Here is a 19,910-nt window from a genome sequence, read left to right as displayed (position 1 = left end):
GATTCACTTAAGCGTGCAGTGGGCGTTTTGGCGGTTGAGCGCAGGTGAATGATTGCTTAACCGATCAAGCTTTAAATATGAATGAATTGTGATATCCCATCACTTAACGGCTTTTTATTGAAAACTACGCTTTATCGCATCGCGTCGGGAGAATGAAGATTATAAAGTGCACATATAGTGTATCGCCGATCGCCGATAGTGATATCGGATCGCATCGGGGGTATGACCTGTGTGCCTTAATGATGTGCATTGGATATTGCCGATTGCCGACTGCTGATTGCATCGCATCAGGGGGGAAAAGCCTTGAGTGCATTAAGACTTAAGTAAAGATTACCGCCGATATCCGATCGCCGATTTCGCATCGCATCGGGGCTAATAGCATGGGGCGCTTTAAAATGTGCATGAAGTGTTGCCGATCGCCGATTGCGATATCGCATCGGCGGAAATCAATGTGCCGCTTATTTATATTTCTTATGTCATTGCGATATGCGATCTTGCGATCGCTTTATCGCAATGACAAAGATTTGCTTTATTTCTTTAAATGGGTTTTTCAAAAGGGTTTTATAAAATGAGTTCATTTGATTATCGGACCTTTTTGAACAATAAAAGTATTGATACCAATTAAACTTTAAAGGGACCCATTTCATATGTTAATATTTATAAATAAAAATGATATGAAATGGGGGGTTGCTGTAGTGCACAACATGTAGTTGTGCATGTGATTGATATATGCCTTCAGCGTATATTAATGACATTTATTAATGTGGTTGTGGTTGTTCTACATCAATTATGGTCAACCATTATTCAACATGACATCGTGACAAATTATTATGTTTACTTTTTAATATAAATAAATATTCATTGATTTTTACTAATATTTGATTAAATTATTTATTAATTAATATTTTTAGTTAATTGTTCCTTTTATTATTTAATTAAATTATTAAATGGTTTGATATTTAATATCATTGAATTAAAATTATTCATTATTATTTAATTATTTAATAGTAATAACTATTTGATAATTATTATTATTATTTTAAAATGATTATAATTATTCTTTTATTAACTATTAATTATTATAATGATAATATTATTAATTTTGTTGTAATAGTTTTTTTTAATATTATTTTTATTATTATATAATTATTAATAATTGATAGATACAAATGGAAGATGTGGTTTATATAAACCACATTAATATTTTAAAGGTGGTTATACTAGTTAATATATATAGTTATCATTTTGACATATTTTAATGGTAAAAATGATAAAATACAGAAGAGTGAAGTAAGTTTGAGAATCATATTAAAAAAATATAACTATTGGGATAGATTTACACTTTGCACTTTTTATATATTAAGTATTAGCTTAAATCATCTGTAATTGTCTTTTCATGATATTTACCTCAACTTAAATTGTTGTAACTTAATTAGTAAGATTGCTAAATGTTCTATTTAACTGATTATATACTATTTTGCATTGTTGGACGACATTATTAATAATAAATATTGGCTCTTAAGCTACACACATTTTTAAATTACTAACATTATGAAATATGATAGTTATTAAAATAATATTATAAATAATTAATTTACAATTAGTGTGAAAAATATAATTGTTATTTGATTTTTTTATTTTTTTACTTTAAAATTTAATTATATTTTATTAAAGAAGGAAGAAGAAATAGTATAATTGTAGTATAATTGTAATTTAATTTTCATTTGGTTTTTTTATTTTTTTTGTTAAAATTTAACTATATTTTATTAATGGAGGAAATTTGATTTCATTTAAAATATGATTCCATTAGCAAGATATAGGATAATATAATATACTAAAAATTGAAATTCATTGATTAAAGTTCATGCATGGTTTATTAATGTTACATAGGAGGGAGAATATTTTATTTTATATTTAGCATTCCGATAATTATTTTGCAAGAAGCTAGTAAGTTTACAGAAAAGTGGTATAGAGGGAAGATTGAGGAGAAGTGAGAAGATTTGGACAAAGATGGGAAGGAAATAAACTTTTAAGACGTGAACATAGAGAATAGGATTTTGTGTATTTTGATTTTTGGAATGTCTCTATATATTGAGAAAGTTATTTTTTATATTAAATATTATTATGATTGTTAAATGGTTATGAAAATAATAGAAAAATTATTAATTTTTTGAAGATTTTTTTTTTGAAAATGTTGTGATTTATTTTTTCGATTAGGAAAATAATTGAGGATATTGATGATTTCAATAACTAGCTTTCAATAGTCTAAGCTTCCAATGTGCCAAGTTGGTTTGATCTTTGAAGAAATTGGATGATTGCCAAAAATTGTAGCTCATGTCGATTAATCCTGTGTAGTGGAACTTAAGTTAGCAAAGTGAGCCTTGATTTCAAAATTTATGTACTTAAGGAAGTCACTACACTCTTTGAATGTTTTAGTGGATTAAAAGTAGAGACATATGATTGAAGGAAAAGGTTTATTTTTCCTTCTATGGGAGGGATTTTTTTTTCTTTCCTCTATGAAAAGAAAGTATTTTAAAATCTAACTTTCCAAAATGGGCCATATTTTATGGGGACCTAGGATTTGTATCTAAATTGGTGGAGTCCATTTTTCAAGGAAGAAAATGATGCTCCATAATTTTTCCTACTTCGGTTAAATTTTAGTATTTTACCCTTCACTAATGGAATGGGGACACCTTAGCAACATTGGAGATGATATGGGCTACCATATTGATTGGGAAAACCATAAGAATGCATGCAATCCTGTGTAGGATATGTGTGCATTCTATGGGGAAAATGACATGCCTCACATTAGATGTTCCAACTCAAGAAAATTTAGTCATGTGGGAAGAGGTTGCATCAACAGAGGAAGATGTATTTCATTCCCATATAGACACCAGGAATCATCAAGGATCTTTGGTTTATAGTTTTTTAAATAAAAAATCAGAGGGTGAAAAAGTAATCCATGAAAAACCATATAAGAATGTAGGTTGCAACAATAATAGATATGTCAGAAGCGCACATGTAGAAAGGCATAATGTAACGTACCCCTACTAACCTTGACCCTGACTAAGGTAAGGAGGAAATTACTAAGCTAAACCGACTCCCACTGTCGCATTATGGGAATGGTGTTTAAATTTTCGATATTTTTTGACTTCCTTAAAACATAAAATGGATAACTCCATTGTGTTTTCCTGGTTGAAACCTTTCCAATGAGACCAAATTCATCTCAATTAGACATACATATTGAAATAAATGACCAATTAAAGTATATGTTAATAATACTGAGCCATATTATCTTAAACTTCCATGTGACGCCCACGTGGATTTCAAATCACATGCGATGTCATGCTCAGTGGTAGCTACAAACGTGCTAGTACTATGTCACATATAAACTCATTTTTAATGTCCCCACAACATAAATTATATATATAATCTAGGGTTTGTATATAAATTGATGGAGTCAATTTTTCAAAGAATAAAATGATGCTCCATAAATGTTTCCTACTAGAATAAAATATCCATATTTTCCCATTCAATGATGGAATGGGGACACATTTAGCAACATTAGAAATGTTATGTGCTACCATATTGATTGGAAAAACCATAATAAGACATGCAACCTTGTGTAGGATATGTGTGACTTCTATGGGTCAAACTAACATGCCTCCCATGAGATGTTCCAACTCAAGAAAAATTATTCATGGGGGAAGAGGTTGCATAAAAAGAGGAAGATGTATTTCATTCCCATATAAACATGAGGAATCATTAAGGATCTTTTGTTTATGGATTTGAAAATGAAAAATCAGAGGGTGAAAAAGTAATCCATTAAAAACCATATAGGAAAGTAGGTTGCAACACTAATAGATATGTCAGAAGTGCACATGTAGAAAAGGATAATGCAATGTACCCCTACTAACCCTAACCCTGACTAAGGTTAGGAGGAAATTACTAAGCTGACCTAACTCCCATTGTCACATTATGGGAACAGTGTTTAAATTTTCAAAAAATGTTATTTCCTTAAAACTTAAAATGGATAAATCCATTGCGTTTTCCTTGTTGAAACTTTTCCAATGAGACCAAATTCGTCTCAATCAGATTGACATATTGAAATAAATCGAAAATTAAAGTATAGGCTAATTATATTGAGCCATACTAGCTAGACCTTCCATGCGGTGCCCACGCAGATGTTAAATCACATGCCATGTCACGCCAAGTGGTAGCTATAAACTTGCTAGTACCAGGTCACATATAAACTCATTTTGAAAGTCCTTGCAAATAAAAATTATATGTGTGTGTGTGTGTGTGTGTGTGCAGGACCTTCATGGTCACATCACTTTGTTGCATATAATCCCGGATGAATTCCCATCATGTTCCCCATAGAAACTGGATGGGACAATCCTCCTAGGATTACATGGTGATATATGCCTAATATTGGAACTTCGGAACACATTTGACTTATAGCTAATTCATTTATGCCATATATAGTGCTTGTCTCAGTGAAATGGGGCCACACACAACATCACCTGAGGACTTAAATCTTGGTGGGTTCTACCACGTGCTCCATCCAAAATATGGGGAGATTTGGGTATGAGGTGACATCACCAGTCCTAAATGTTAAAGAGATGTCATCCCATGTCACATATTCCATGTAAACTAGGACCCACATAAGTCTCTAACCCTATCATTCATGCCTTTTACATTATATGCGAATTGGGGATTTTTCAGCTTCGTAGACATATGCAAGTATGGTGAGGCCCACCATGCCATGCTATCACAACATCCAAATCTTGGTGGGACTTGTCGAACCTTCCATTCAAACCTTTTGGGTACCAAAAAATATAGGGGAAAGTCCCAGGTTCATTTGACGATAATGAAAATTTCTCATCAATGACACAAATTTCGCATGTTTAAGTGCTTGGACACAACACTCAATTAGTTGATATGTGATATTTGACCCTTAGGGCTTCTCAACGCCATCTTATTTCATCCCCTCAGCATAGGAAATTTATTAATATTGGGCTTTTCTCCACACCTCAAAGCCTGATCATGGTGGTTTTATTGCACATGGCTTATAATTACTTTGTGCCAATACCCTTAGTGTATTGAGACTCAACCTATACACTCTAAGAATATGTGCATAAATACGCATGAGGCTTGAACTCGAAGGTTTTTCAACATACCAATCCCATATCTTCTCTCCGGTGGTTTTGATAAAATTTTAGGGTTTGTGACAAACAGTTGGCCTATCATATATATGGGTTTATAAGCCCCCTTGGCCTATGACCTGCGTGCATATATACATACATATATATAGATATACGTATTTACACACACACACACACATATATATATATATATATATATATATATATATATATATATATATATATAATCCTCCTGAGCTTACGATTTGTAAACCAAGGTCCAATGTTCTCATCATTTTCATGAATTCATATATAATCCTCCTGAGCTTACAATTTGTAAACCAAGGTCCACTGGTCTCATCATTTTCATGAAGTCGTTCAATTAATTAACAACGATTATATATCTCTTCATACTTAGGTCAAATAGACCAATCCAAATATTTAAGTTAATTACAAAAATAAACCATTTATGAAGGAATATATTCAAGGACATTTCTACACAGGAATTCCACATTCCTTATTGTTAACATGTGCTAGTTATTAACACAATGACCAGATATACCAAGAGGTTAGTGTGAGTAATTGTTCATTAACAAATATTTTCATATCTTCCGTCTTAAGTTATTTCCAGCTGAGAGTATCCATAAGAGATGAACCATTCAATAATATATTTACACAAATTATTGACATTCATCATTTATTGAAGGAAGCAACAATTCTCATAACAATATTCTGATGCAATAAAAAAACATGATAATAGCCAAAATAACAAAATGTAAGAGTGCACTTGTATTATTACAAGAAATTATTTTATATTTCCCAAAATGACAAATCTTTACTTTCTTATTGATGAACATTTCATTATGTTATATCTTAATGAATATATTTAACATAGTCTATTTTTTAGTTCTCCTTTTCAATTATCATAAATTTTGAATGTTAAATATTTTAAAATTGTTAACCGAAGGATTTCTATTTCAAATTCAGGTTGATGAAATTTGGTTGATATTTTACATCAATGACGAATATTAAATGTCATGACGAATATTAAATGTCATGAGAAGAATCCTCACAATATTCTTCATCTTAGAGCTTACCTATGACTAGGGTTTGTATTAAGTGGCCATACGTGGTTTGTATTCCATAATGCTTTATCAACTCTGTCTCCGAATGCTTTATCAATTGTCTCCAAACGGTTTGTATTCATGATATTTGTCTCCCTGGTTTCTCAACCCTTCCGATGCCCATGCCAAAGTGACCCTAGAGCCACTCAGCACCATCCATTGGCATGACTATTGATCAACGACACAAGTTACTCCTTGTTGGTTATTGGTTACTACACAACTCTCCCTATTTTTTTTATTTCCTTCGCTCTATCTTAAATCACGTGACAAAGGTATGGGATCAGGTTCTTTACATGTTGCAAGCATGATTCAGTTTAGTGTTGAACCCTTCACGTAGTCGTATCAGTTTCAATGGATAACAAGTTCATTCCTCCGAAAGCGTAACACATCTTATGCTAGCTTTTGTTCCAAATAAAAGTTTCTCGATACCTACTTTCTTCCTTTGACATTTAACACTAGGGTTTGGTATGCTTTAGAAGAATATTAGATGCTCCCATGACATTGGATAATTTTAATTACTATTAGGGTTCCATATCTCGAAGATTCAAGTTTTCGTTATGTTGTATGTAAACATATACTGTATGTTCTTGTACAAGTCATCGTGCGACTTCAATTTCTCTCCCACTATTTTGTATGATCTTCTCCTAAAGATCCCCAATGCAGATCCGTTAATGTACTCTCCTATTCTTTCTTATCGATTCGCTGAGCCATTGTTCAGTTCTCCTCAAAGAACACCCTTGAACACCTTCACCATGCTATATTCCCCATCTGCAACTGCCCTAGATTCATGCAACACTAATTTAGAGAATTAGGGTATACACTGTTTTTTTTTTATCAAATAAGAGTGGAGCCTTCTATTAACTGCAAGAAATGTTACATATGTTATATGGCTTTACAAAGTAATGTTCAACAAGGGCTAAGCGTATGAAGGGTAGCCAAATATATAGCTCGAAACAAACTCAAAACCATCTAAGATCTCGTGAGATCTCACGATCACAAACACTCTCGTCTCAGGAACATGCGTCCCTTTTACCCGATTCATGGACCCAAAATGATTGTGAGCCATTGGTTTATAAAGGTTTGGGTCCATTTTGAAACTTAAGTTCTGATTACTTGTAGAGCCTGACGATTGATCTGACAGTCCTCCAAGATATCAGAGTGGAAACCTGCACGGTCTATGATTTCCTTTTCAGAACCGATGAGGATTATAAAGCATTAAACTAAAAAGCTTCGAGTCCACTTTGGTGGTTAACCTTTGATTTCTTTTCTGCCCGATAGCCATTAGATTACATAGGCTGTCAAGATACGTGGTCGACAACCTGCTGTTTACCAAGTGCCTCTCCCATGTGGAAAGCTCTATTTTAAGCATTTATCTTCTCCATTTTTTCCTTTTTTTTTGTTTTAGAGATTAACTATTAAAAATTAATTACACTTCCGCTTTCTCCTGCTTCCACTAGTCTTCCTTCTTGTTCAGTCCTAATAGTTTGGAAGCCTTCCATGTCTTTGTCCGCCTGTCTTTGACAATCTTCACGTAATTTCCACGAGGGTGTCGAGTCCCATGCATACCTGTTGTAAATTTCTTTGCAAAACACTCCTTCATTCGCCAGATGATCAGCTAGCATATTGGATTTTATTCGCACATGAATAAAGTTGGCCATTCTTAGGGTTTGTAGGTGGGAATGAATACGCTGAAAGACCTGAAAAAGTCACCAATGTTTTGATACTTTTCCATGTGCTTTTCCATTGAAGATCTTCTTGGCTGCATTAATAACCAATTCAGAGTCTGCTTCAATGATGAAATTATGAGAATTTGACTCAATTAGTATTTCCAGGCACTGCTCTAAGGCCATGAGCTTCACCATGTTATTTATGGCAATTCCCAGATGACTATGAAATATGTCTTTATGCATCCCTGCTCATCTCTAATGACCCTGCCAAAACAATCCATCCCTGGATTATCTTTAGAGGTTCCATTTATGTTAATTTTCAAGAAAACATGAGGAGGAGGTTGCCAAAAGTCTTTACCAACATTTATTTGACTCACATCCTTCTGTATGCTCTGGGGAACTATAGGTTTTCACCTCGTATAAAAATTACCTGCATACGAATTATAAAACATAGAAAATAAACAATGCGAGAGAATGATACATAAAACACATATACATAGAGATTTCCCCTGGATCCCAAAATCGGGACTACTAGCTTGATTTTTCATTATGTTCCTTTCAATGTTACAATACATATTTATACATGGCAAAGCATCCAATACCATGGATTGAAAACCATTGCCTCCAGAACCATGTATCGAAAACCATCACGTCCAATACCAAGTGTGAAAAACATGCACCAAACCATAGGTAGGTCCACACAACCTAATATAGGGTCCAAAACCAAAAATTTTTGGGGCGCTGCCCCAGACCCCATAGAGTGGGGTTACCTACACCCCTCAAACCCCCTGTGGCTCCCCCCGCTACATAATCAACACAACGAAGGGGGGCCTCTGCTCCATTCTAACCCCCCAGTTAACTACGCAGGCTAGTTGTGAAAAGAATATAACACAACCCAACATTCTCCCACTTGTTGTTTTCTTTCCATATGGGGCCACAAGAGATAGTCATTTATCCATCCCTGCAATGCCCATTGTTTCTCTACACCAAGAGAACTTCTAAGAGCTCACATATTTTGTCAATGCATCTGCAATATTCTTCAAAGTGTCCACCTTTATCGGCAACACCTTTTTGTCTTCTATCATATCCCTCACAAAGCTATACTGAACATCAATGTGCTTTGAATTTGAATTATATGCAGTGTTCTTTGTCAACAAAATTGCACTTTTGGTGTCACAGTCTATCCTTATAGCTCCCTATACTAACCCGATACTTGAACACAATATTTACAACCAAACTGCTTCCTTTCTTGCAGGAGTGGCTACCACGTATTCTTCCTCTGTAGTTGATAGTGCCACTATAGATTGTTTCTTACTCATCCAACTGACTGCGCCTCCAAGTAGGTTAAACACATACCCACTTGTATATCTTCTCTAATCCAGATCTCCATCCTAGTTTGCATCAACAAAGCCATGAATATCCAACACTCCATCCAATCTTGGTCTTCCTTGGTAGCTCAAACCATAATCACTAGTGCCACACAAATAGCTAAAAACCCACTTCACTGTTGTCTAATGCTCCTTCCCTATTTTTGACATAAACCTTCTCAATACTCCCACTACATGTGCAATGTCTGGTCTAGTATAGACCATCACATACATCAGACTACCACTGCACTTGCATATGCAACACGGGACATGTCCTCTTCCTCTTCTTATCTCTTGGGACACTGTTTAGCAGATAACTTTACACCTAGAAGAATAGGAACCTTCATCGGTTTACTATCCTGCATATTAAACCTCTACAATATTGTCTCAACATACAACCTCTAGTTTAACTAGAGCTTCCTATTTGTTTGATCTCTTTTAATTTCCATGCCCAAAATATAGTTTGCAGCACCAAGATCTTTCATTTCGAATTTGGAGGACAAATGGATCTTCAAATCTTGGACAATTTCTTTGTCATTTCCAACCAACAACATATCATCCACATACAAGACCAGATAAATAACGTGGTCAAAAATTAATTTAAAATACACACAGTGATCTACTTTGCTTCTGGTTAAGCCAAGTCCCCATATAAGTATATCAAATTTTTGATACCACATCCTTGGAAACAATTTTAACCCATACAGAGACTTCTTTAACTTGCATACTAGTTCTTTCTTACCCTTCACCGTAAAGCCTTCAGGTTGCTTCATGTAGATCTCCTTTTCCAGATCCCTGTGAAGAAATGTTGTCTTCATATCCATCTATTCTACATCAAAATCAAAAGCAGCAGCAACAATTAAAAGTAATCTAATAGAAGTTACCTTGGCAAAAGGAGAAAAAGTATCACTAAAATCAATTCCCTACACTTGGGAATAACCTTTTTCTATCAAGCGAGCTTCATATTTCTCTACCTTTCCTTCTGCATTTGTGTTCATCTTGAACACCCATTTTCTACCGATGTGTTTCTTTCCAATCGGAAACTCCACCAGCTCCCAAGCCTCATTTTTATTTAAAGATGCCATTTCATCAACCATGGCCTCTTTCTAGAGTTTTCCATCCTCTGAGTCTACCACTTCCTTCACAGTTTTGGGATCATCATTAGTAATAGATAAAGAAAAATTTGAACAGAAAGTAGATGGACTATACCTTTCTGGTTGCCTTCTTTCTCTAACTGATCTTCTCACACCCAGAGTTTGTGGCTCTTCATCTTCTGATTCTTCTTCTACTGTAGAGTATGATTCTTCCTCCTTTAGCTCAAACTATATCTTCTTAGGTTCCTTTGGTTGGATTTCATGTTTAATAACATCTTTTACCTCTCTGAACACCACATCTCGGTTGCACACAACCTTCCTTGTTACTGGGTTCCAAATCTTATAACACTTTAAACCATCCTTATACCTAATAAAGATGCACTTTTCATATTTACTATCCAACTTGGTTCATTTCTCCTTTGGAACATGTACATATGTATCACATCCAAATGCCCTCAGATGTGAAAGAGAGGGTTTCTTACTAGTCCATACTTCTTGTGGAGTCTTATCCTCCAACACTGATGAAGGTGATCTGTTGACCAGGTAACATTCTATCTCCACCATATCTGCCCAGAATTCCTTTCCTAAGACAACACCACTGAGCATGCTTCTTGCCCTTTCCATCAACGTCTTGTTCATTCTTTCTACAACTCCATTTTTCTCAGGTGTGTATGGAGTATTCTTCTGCCATGCTATACCACACTTCTTACAGAATTCTTCAAATCGTTACCAGAAAACTCTCCACCATTATCTATCCTAAGCACCTTTATTTTCTTCTTTGTCTGGTTTTCCACCAAAGCCTTAAATTCTTTAAACCTTTCAAATACTTTAAATTTCTTCTTAAGGAAATATATCCATGTATTCCTTGAGAAGTCATTTATAAAGGATACATAGTACACAAACTTACCTAGTGATGGAATATTTATAGGTCCAAACACATCACTGTGCATAAGCTCTAATATTTGTTTTTCCCTCTTACCATAAGAGGGGAAACTCACCCAATTCTGCTTCCCATATACACAATTTTCATAGAAATCAAAATCTAGAGAGCTATTACTCATACCTTCTACCATACCCTTACCATGAAGTATTCGAAGGCCCTTCTCTCCAATATGTCCAAGACTTTGATGCCACAACATGGTCTTCTCTCCAGAGACAACTAGATTTTCTACTCCACTTTCAGGAACCACAGAACTGTTTCACCCATCAACAATAGTGCTACTACCTTGCAGCTTGTACAGAGTTCCAATTTGAACTCCCCACATCAATAGCAGTACCCCCCGAACCATCTTACATATATCCTTCTCGAACACTATTTTTACACATGCATCATCCAACTTGCTTACAGAAATCAGATTTTTGGCCAATGTAGGAATATCTAGAACACCCAGAAGTGTTCTAACCCTTCCACCTTGCAACTTCAACTTTAGTTCTCCATGACCAATGATTCTAGCCTTCCTAACATCCCCTAAGAAGACACCACCACCATAGTATTTCTCATACTCACAGAACCACTCTCTATGGGAAGTGAAGTGAAAGGATGCACCCGAGTCAATCAACCATGCCTCATGATCTAAATGTGTACTTGAAGAAGCCATGTACACATCCCCACCTTCATTTGAGGTGGTTTTTCCTGTGCAGAAGGAGCATCATTAGATCCCTTTCCTTTGTCAGAAGCTTTATATTTATAGTCCCTTTTGTAGTGCCCTTCCTTCTCACATTTCTAGCACACCACCTTTATAGGTTTTCCTGGAGATTTATATGTCCCTCTAGATTTAGATCTCCCACTCGATGACTTATAAAAGTTTTTGTTCTGGGACCATCCTTGTATAGAAAAGGCATCATCATTCTGGCTCTCCATATTTTTCCGTCTCATCTCCTCCGTCACCAAGGATGAGACTATTTCATCAAACTGGAAGGCAGTTGCATTGCTATCTATTGCAATAACCAGACTATCCCACGAATCTGGTAGAGAACACAACAAGCTAATGTACTTATCTTCATCTAAAATTTTGATTTCAATAGATGATAACTGACTTACCATAGTATTAAATGCATCCAGATGCTCTTTCATCAAGTTTCCATCTTTCATCCTCAGGTTATACAACTTTTTCTCTAGGAACAATTTATTCACGAGAGACTTAGATTGGTACAAAGTCCCTAACTTGTCCCACCAAGCCTTCATTGTAGCTTCCCCTGATACATTTAGCAATACTAAATCTGAGACACATAATTGTATTGTGCTCTTTGCCTTCCGATCCAACTTCTTCCATTCTTCATCAGACACTCCCATTGGTTTAGTACATGGATTTGCTGTGATTCACTGATCTTTATCCACCAACAGATCCTCCATCTTAAGTTTCCACAACTCAAAACTCTGACCATTAAATTTCTTGATCACCATCTTTCCACTACTCATCATCTTCTTTCACGACCAGAATTGATCCCGCAGATCTCCCATTGAATAGGGCCTACCACGGGCCTGAGCAAAACCTCTCAACAACAAAGGCATCCCCTTGAAGCCAAAATAGCTTTGATACCAAATGTAGGTTTTAACCTCATACAGAAATTACCTGCATACGAATTCTAAAACACAGAAAATAAACAATGCGAGAGCACAACACATAAAACACATATACATAGAGATTTTCCCTAGGATCCAAAAACCAGGACTACCAGCTTGATTTTTCATTATGTTCCTTTCAATGTTACAATACATATTTATACATGTTGAAGCATCCAATACCATGGAGCGAAAACCATCATGTCCAAAACCATGTGCGAAAAACATGCACAAAACCGTAGGTAGGTCTACCCAACCTAATATAGGGTCCAAAACCAAAAATATTCATGGCGCTGCCCTAAACACCATAAAGTGGGGTTACCTACACCCCTCAGAGCTTTATCATGCTGTTTTTATTGCACATGGCTTATAATTAGTTTGTGCCCAAACCCTCAATGTATTGAGACTCAACCTATACAGTCTAAGAATATGTGCATAAATACGCATGAGGCTTGAACTCGAAGGTTTTTCAATAGACCAGTCCCATATCTTCTCTCTGGTGGTTTTGATAAATTTTTAGGGTTTATGACAAACATTTGGCCTATCATATATATGGGTTTATAAGCCCCCTTGGCCTATGACCTACGTGTGTATATATATATAATTTTATAATCCTCCTGAGCTTACAATTTGTAAACCAAGGTCCAATGGTCTCATCATTTTCATGAAGTCATTCAATTAATTAACAAAGGTTATATATCTCTTCATACTTAGGTGAAATAGACCAATCCAAACATTTAAGTTAATTACAAGAATAAACCAGTAATGAAGTAATATATTCAAGGACATTTCTACACAGGAATTCCACATTCCTTATTCTTAACATGTGCTAGTTATTAACACAATGACCAAATATACCAAGAGGTTAGTGTGAGTAATTGTTCATTAAAAAATATTTACATATCTTCATGCTTTATCCGTCTTAAGTTATTTCCGGCTGAGAGTATCCATAAGAGATGAACCATTCAATAATATATTTACAAAAATCATTAACATTCATCATTTATTGAAGGAAGCAACAATTCTCATATCAATATTCTGATGCAATAAAAAACATGATAATAGAAAAAATAACAAAATGTGAGAGTGCAGTTATCTTATAATAGATCTAGCAACTAAGAATAGGACTGTAACTCTCCAACCAATCACAGACAAGCTACAACCATAGTTACATGTAGTGGTCACCCCTGAGCTAGATTCCACAAATTAAGGAGGAGTTCTCAATGAAATAAAGATAATGCTTTTAGTTGAAACAAGAACTCCCAAGGTAATCCCACCTTTCGATCCAAAATTCATGTAATCAAATGCATAGGGACACACTTCCCCCAATTGTTCTCAACAACATTTCCCACTATCATATCATCGGACCTTTACTCAATTATATTCAATGTAGGGGTCATTTATAAATACAGAGAGTTCACATATCTACTCCAGGAGGATATTTTCATCATAAAATAGGAAGGTTCAACAACAGGAAAAACCACTAATAACTTAGTGGGTACGTCAGTCCACAAGCTTCCCAATAGTTTCTTCAGTCCATAAGAAAAGCCACTCTTAGTGACTGAGGGAGAGATTGTATGTCAATATGGGAATGTTTTTAAGTGGACAAACTATCGATGAGTTAGTAGGTTCTTTAGTTCACAAACATATTAGAGGTTTCCTACATAAATCCACACTTGGTGGATTCCTTAACCCTAGGAAAACCAGAGGAGGAGGAAAGCTCAATATGTGGATATGGAAAGGTTCTTTAGCGATAATCTACTGATAAATTAGTAGGTTATTCATACCACAAGCTTTCTAGTGGCTGCAAAGGCAAGCCACATTAGGTGGTTTTTTTAGTCTTAAAGAAACCATAGGAGGATAAGAGTTCAACGTGGGAGGGATCTTTACATGGAAAAACTACCACGAGAGTATAATATCACCCTTGTTATGCATTTCTTTTGAAAGTGCAAGAACCAATGTACCTAGCCTAGGGACACACTTGGTCTTTTCTTAGCCACCCCAAGTATTGAGTATCCTTATCTCCTAACTGGTAGCTTCAACAATCAACAAACTTCCCAATGACTTCTTTAGTCTAAGACATCCACTCTTGGTGGCTTCACCAGTACTTGACATTCCACTGCTCTTTATCCTTCACTAGAAAACCCTTCTGGCTCCACCACATGGTCTATTTCAGTCCAAGTTCTCCCTCTCTATTGAGTTTCCTCTTTCTATTTCCTTACTCTTCCAGAGGAATTTCTTAGATTCTTTCCCCTTGTGTTGACTCTTCCCCCTCCTTAATGGAGGAAATGTTACTAGGAGCCTCTCATCCTTTAATATATTCCCTTTCATACCCAAAGTATTCTCCTTGTGTGTATGAATCATGTTTTCTTCCACATACCCTTTGGCCTCTTTTTCCCTTTTCAACAAGCGCTTCTTGGCCTCCCTTTTAATTTTCAATAGGAGCCTCCTTGGCTTCCCTTCTTGCCTTCCCTAGGAGTCCTCTTTTTTTTGGCATTTTTTCTTATTGAAGGAGTGTCACACCTTTTCCCAACCATTATGGTTTTATCTCTTTCGAGTGGCCTACACAGACCAACTCCGTGGATAACACAACCCATGCTCTCCAGTAATGTTTTACTTTTCTTTCTTGTAATATTTTCTCAATACGAACATGGGAATATCCTTTCTTTTAGCAGATTTAATAACATAGTCAGGTCCTTTAAAACATCTAATTCAACCCATGATTGATATTTAAACCAATTCAACATTCTCAAGTAATCTTCCTTCCTTAAACTCTAAAATCCATGTCCTTTCTTAGGACTTTTTAACTTATAATTACATAATTGCAGGGAATTATTAGAATTTTTATAAGGAAAAATAAACTCGTATGTGGTGTAAAAATCCAAAAATCCCTTAGAGTAACAATTTGCTTGGTGTTCCATCAATGAACAATAAAAGGAAACATGATTTAAAGCCAAGCACAAGCTATTTTGATCTTTATGTACATACCTTTATTCGACTACAATTCACATATATAGTCAGTTTCCTAGTAACTCAATGGATATATATATTCCATTACACCGACCATTTTTCGGTGGCCCTTTTATAATTTTATTAGTTCCTTTTTTGTGAAATTTGATAACTTCAAGCTATAGGTTGTTCATCCTACAACTAGCTTCATTCAGTTGAACTAATCCATTCCCATGTTTCCTTATACATGGAATAATATCTATCATGAGATTCATCATAAAGGAATTGTAATAATTTATAGTATACCTCTTGTATTCTCCATTGAATGGTTTCTAATATATTAATGCACGTGTATTTAACAAAGCCCATTTATCAGGTGTCCCCAATAGCTCCTTGTTGTTACGCCATAGTGGATAGAAATCAAAATTTCCTTGTTAGTCACATCATACAAGATGAACATATACGAGGAATATTATTATTATGTTAAAATCATCAATCATCTAGGGCTCTCCTTTCCCGATCGATTCCTCTTTCAATCAAGAATCTCATTAGACAACTTATTATGTCATACCATCCATCCATTTACATTTGCATTAGTTAAATTTATAGGATCATTCTTCCAAAAGAATGATTCTTGACAGGGGAGAGACACATCATCATGATAATGAACATGAATTTTCACATGTAATTAGAGTCAGGATCAAGAGAACCTTCTTTTAGCCATTTTCATGGTTTTCATCTTGATATCTGCATGGACTAAGCCAACCCACATAATTGTCCTAGTACTATCCACTTATTCATAGAAACAACATATACTAACATATGTTAATTAAAATCATAGTTTAGAGAATTCATTGGCTTATGAAAGCACACATTTCTCACAAGAATTCCTCTAGCAAAACCATCAACATTAATTACAATCAACCTCTTGATTGAGGCTAGAAACATTAATCCATTACTAGTCATTTTATTAGGACTATAATTATAAAATTTTAAAACTCACCCTTTATAATTTTTGCAGTCAATCTTGTTTTCCTAGGCCAACAACCATTGCATCTAAAATATTAGGAAGGTTAGTTAGAAAAACATATGTAACATCAACACCTGACATCTTATAACACTAAAGGGAAAATACCCTCTAGTGGAGGTTTTTGTGGAAGCCCCCTATAAAAATAGACCATAATTCCATAGGGCGGATGTTTTTTAATAGTGCGTCTATAATACAGTAATGGACCGATGCATTATACAGTTATACACAACAATTCTTAATAACATATAGTGCAGTATGAAAGAGTAAATATGCTAAAAAAATAATAACATAATAGTGCGGTAAATGCATAATGCACACCAATGCTTATACTACTTGATAGCACCAGAAAAGTGTTAAATTTTAAAAAATGTTGGTCATAAACTTCACTTTTCCTAGTATGGTGCTATACTCTCATGATGCCACAATGATTAACCTGTATATGAATTCCTTGGTGCATAAATAATATGACATGCCATTGTGAGGTTTTTGACTTAAAAATAGCGGTGCACTTATTATAGTATACACACAAGTTTCGTTAACTAAACATAATGCCCGAGTGATTAATAAAAAGTGTTGCACCGTTATAGGGTTAATTTTTATATGAATAAAGATAATGGTACACTATATAAGGCGAACTGATGCATATACTACTCGATAGCATCGGAAAAAGGTTAAATTTAAAAACTTATAGTCATAAAATTAATTTTGACCATTTTTGTGCTATAATCCCACAACACACTCATGTTATTCCTATATTGAAATGCCCCAATGCGTATATAACAATGATCAGATATCGACCAATGACCTAAGTGATAGCTCAAATTTCAAAGTGTTCAAAAGAGTTTCAAACCTGAGCGACCAGATAGATCTCATCTTCTTGATTCTGATGCCATGAACAGTTCAAAAAGCTCACACCATATGAAAGAGTTATCGCAATTTGAAAAGTCCAATAAACTGCAATTTTTGTACATTTGACCAAGATTAATTTGGTTGTTGGAAAAATTAAAAAGTATATTCCAAGGAATATTCCCTAAAATGTTCCCTTTTAGGGACCAATTAGGTGCCAACAGCTGGTAAGCTCAGAGGCCACCACGTGTCCTTAGAATGGTTATGCAAAATCTGTATAGGTCTGACGAAAATGAACCCACGACCTCTGGCAAGACAGGACAATGCTCTACCAACTCTGCTCGACATTGTTTCTTAACATGTAATGGTTACATTGCATATTTTTTTGGCAACAGTTTATGAATTGGGGGTTAGGACTGCCAGCAGTTTTACTTGTTGGCAATCCCATAAACTGTTCACATGAATCCTGATTTCAACTTAACCACCGTTTGCAATGCATTCACATGTGGTTGCATGTTAATACGACCGCCAGCTCTACGGAGAATTAGTCCTAGCTGCCGGGGTTATACTGCCACATATGCTCCCAATATTTATTGTAACGGCTACCTCCAATGGTTTATCTTTGTGTAGTAGATAGAAAAAGGAGGATATGCTATGTTTATCCAGAGTTAGGTGCCAGTTCACAAAGTTTGGTGGAGTATCTCTAGGGAATATTAAATAGATACACTCCAAGAGTAGTTTTCGACCAGAGAAAGTGAAACAAAAGGCTAGCTAGGCTAATTGGAGCCTTCTGAAGCCAATGGAATAGTCCATAGAAGCTGAAGAAATCATCTTCATAGATATTTTCATCCAGGAAGATTTTGGAGCTGAGGGCCACCAAGAGTTGAAGGCAGTTGAAGGAGCTACCAATACTCCTTCTCGATGAACCAATAGTCATTCTTGACTGTAATAAGCATTCTGAATCCATTGTAGGGATTTGTAGAAGAATTTGAATACTTCTAAATTCCGAGATTCTACGGGGAAGTTTCAAGCAACCCAGTACCAACCGTGGAGGAAGGCCTAGGTTGGGGATGCAGTGCTCACCTTGAGCAAATGATTAGTCTATTTTTGGTGTCTTATATGTACTGGAGATAGTATGTGAGGTTCTAGTGATAGTTAAAGAATTCTGAAGGAGTTAGTGCCATCAAGAAGCTCAGGGTAGCTCAGAGCACCCATTGAAGGAATCAAGTCTAAGGAGCTTAGATCTGTTTGCAGAGTGATGACAACCATGACAGGGATATAGATGGTATTATAAGCCCATTGGTTCAGTTCAGCAACCTTTGGTTTTAATTGTGGAACTTGTAAAATAAACTTTTCCATAATCCCAAAGAGCCAAGTAAAAATGACAAAAGCTCAAGGAGATGTAGCCCACGATATTCAGGTGAACTGCTAGATTAAATTTGTTGTTACGTGTATATGTTTATTTGTTGCATTATATGTGTTTAATATCAGCAAAAACAAATGAACTTAAAGCACTTAAACAATAAAAAAAATGACATACACCTATTTCAAGTATTTAATTCCATAAATGTAATATATAAGCTAGATCGTTTAATTGTTTAACTAAGTGGGAAGTTCTTGTAAGCATAACAAGTTATCAAACCCCCATTTCAGATCAGGTGGTGTCAGAGTTAGTTGCTTGATTGACAAAGAAATAGTTTGCTTGTTTGACTTCAAAGGTGTTTAAACAGCACAAATAATTTGACTATTTGACTGTTTGTAAATTGACTATTGCTTGAATTTGTGGAGGTGAAGGAGAAGCTACTGATAGCTAAGTCCAAGGGAGGACAAGAAGGAAGAAGGGCTGAAGGCATTATCCTTACCCAAAGGACCTCAAGGCAACCCTTGAGCCACCTCCACCAAAGCTTTGCGCCCCAAACTTTGCTAAGGGTTTCGAGGTCATGAAGCCCCAAACCTCCATGGGCCTTAGGTTTTCATAGTTTATCCCAAGCTACCTAAGCCCACTTCTTTTTCTCTTCCCCTTTGCCCAAAATAAAATCTCTTTGAATGTTCTTATTTTTTTGTAAAACTCCTTTAGGAACAGGAAGAGAAAACATTATGAAAATGGGCATGACCTGCATGATAGC

This window comes from Pinus tabuliformis, chromosome 3_2 (genome assembly GCF_031772625.1).
Source record: "Pinus tabuliformis cultivar Carrire ecotype Pingquan chromosome 3_2, CPIR1, whole genome shotgun sequence".
Lineage (NCBI taxonomy): Eukaryota > Viridiplantae > Streptophyta > Pinopsida > Pinales > Pinaceae > Pinus > Pinus tabuliformis.
Note: the sequence above shows the minus strand (reverse complement) of the source record.